Genomic DNA, 2,211 nt, shown 5'->3' with positions numbered 1-2,211 from the left:
ACAGAGCCTGGTGCGAAGTACCCTGAGAACCTAGGCTTTCCTACTCCTTGTGCCCAAGGGGTTCATGGCTGGCCTAAGGGTTGAGCTTCCCTTTACAGGCACACGGATCTCCTGGTGAATTCCTTGACTTGACCTTGCTACTAGCCACCCAAAGTAATACAATCTCTGGCCAGCATGGAGTTCTATGTGTCAGGTTCTTGGAGTTGTCTAGGGTAAATGTACTAAGAACGGCCTATCATGTGCCTCCTTGCTTTAGGTTTGTAATATGCATAATCTGTTTCACTTTTCTGAGCTCCTATCTCTAGGTCCTAGATGGAAGGCAAGCTTGACTGGAGTGGCTGTTTTTCCCCAGGTGTTAGTCTTCCCCTTGCATCCCAGCCTGACTGAATCACCTTGGTCTGTTCTCTCCCAGATCCCATCGTTGGGGCTATAGGAACGGGTAGGGAAGTGTGAGACATTGCACTAGGATGTAGTCTGAGAGTTAGAAGAGCCCTTAAAGATTCCTCTAATTGAAGCCCTTCATATTGTCATATTGTTCTTCACTTGGCCATCACCTAGATCTTGAGTTATAATTGGAGTCAGTTGGCAGTGCCCAGAGCCGTGGGCCCTAAGAAGCACACACTGAGGGAGCAAGAGGGGAGTCTGAGCCGGCGCTTTGCTCTTATTGCAACCTTTTGAGTGGGAGTGGGGTCCTGAACACTGAATCAAAGTCTTTAGATCAATGCATTGTCCCCTGATGTATCTGGGAATCAAATAAGATAAAATGAGCTGAAGGTGAGGTAAGAAGGACTTAGATTAGACTTTCAGAAGGACTGGCATAGTGGAAACAGTGATTATGGCATTGTCTTCTCTAGGAGGCTTTTAAAAATAGGAACTGTGTTATTGGGTCTGGGCTGGGTATGGAGGTCTTTATGTATGGTTGTGGAGGGATGGTCAGTTTGATTGTCCTGGGACACCTCTAGCAAGCCCAGACAGCTGAGAAATCCTCATTCTTTAAATGAGACAGTCCTGGGAGGAAAGAAAGGCAGACTTGGAGCTGGGGAAGGTGGGGGAAGGGAAGCAGGTATTCGAGGAGGGCTGCTTGAAGACCATCTGTATTTCATTACAGAGCTGCCACTCTCACCCTCTTCCCTGTGTATGCTCTCCCTCCCTCTCTCTCTCACTCTCACTTTCTCTCTCTCTCTCTCTCTCTCTCTCACACACACACACACACATATACACACACACTCACTGCTGCTCTGACTCCACTCCCATCCTTAATTCTAGTGAAGATGTTAAAGGAACATCATATCAGACTCCTGTTACCTCTTCCCCAGACTCGACAGATGCAGCTCTCAAAGCTGAGAACTGGACCAGTCTCCTGGAGCCCAGCTTCCCTGCTAGCCGCTGCTGCCGTTCACACTGTTTCTTTACGGAGGCAGCTCCTTTGTCTCAGGGATCGAGGGTTTTCCTGAATCTCCCCGCTTTGCCCAGCCCCTGTGTGAGAATAGCTGGAATGGGATGAAACCACAGCGAGGGAGAGGGGTGGAGGTAGAGAAGGCTTCGGTTTTCTCTGCTGGGCTGGGTGCGCTCTGCTTAATTAGCATGAGAATAGAAAGGCATTCTCCCTATCCTCCCTTAGGGATGGAGAGGAAAGAAGAGCAAAGGCTGTAGCTCTGTCCTACTCCATCAGAGATTCTGGGACTGGGAAAATGACCACCTTCACATTTCTCCAATCCTCTGAGGACCCCAGGACCCACGGTATTGAGAAAAGCTTTGATGGAGCCGGCTGGTAGATCTCCACTCCAGATTTTCCAGCTGTCCCTGTCCCCCCACCGCTCAGAGAGCAGGATGCTGAGATGGCTCGGTGATGCAGAAGGTATGTGCTTTTTCAGTTCTGGTGCTGATGCTGTGTGTGTGGTGAGGTCTCTGTGGCGCAATGGACGAGCGCGCTGGACTTCTAATCCAGAGGTTCCGGGTTCGAGTCCCGGCAGAGATGGTCACCTGGCAGGTACCTCTTTTATTTTGTATGCTGTCATGCTAGGTCGATAATTATATTTATTCCTTCCTGGGGCTCTGGGGAGAGAAAGGAAACCCCTTTCCTTGGGAATCCTGGACCTCCCCTCTTTTTCTGTCTCCTCCTTCTTTGTTCTTTCTCTGTTCCTCCCTTACTAATTTTCATTGTCTAATGAAGGCTCAGATGTCTGCTGCATCTCTCTGCTCAGCCTGACT

General features: G+C 49.5%; 1 non-coding gene across 1 annotated transcript; it reads left to right on the top strand.

Moving 5' to 3' along the window:
• Window positions 1-1,904: 1,904 nt before the first annotated feature.
• Window positions 1,905-1,978, top strand: TRNAR-UCU (transfer RNA arginine (anticodon UCU)). The gene has a single exon. It is a non-coding gene; the product is annotated as a tRNA-Arg (tRNA).
• The last annotated feature ends 233 nt before the right edge of the window (window positions 1,979-2,211 follow it).

This window comes from Eschrichtius robustus, chromosome 3, assembly GCF_028021215.1.
Source record: "Eschrichtius robustus isolate mEscRob2 chromosome 3, mEscRob2.pri, whole genome shotgun sequence".
Lineage (NCBI taxonomy): Eukaryota > Metazoa > Chordata > Mammalia > Artiodactyla > Eschrichtiidae > Eschrichtius > Eschrichtius robustus.
The sequence above is the reverse complement of the archived record's forward strand: the minus strand, read 5'-3'. Positions and strand labels throughout refer to the sequence as shown.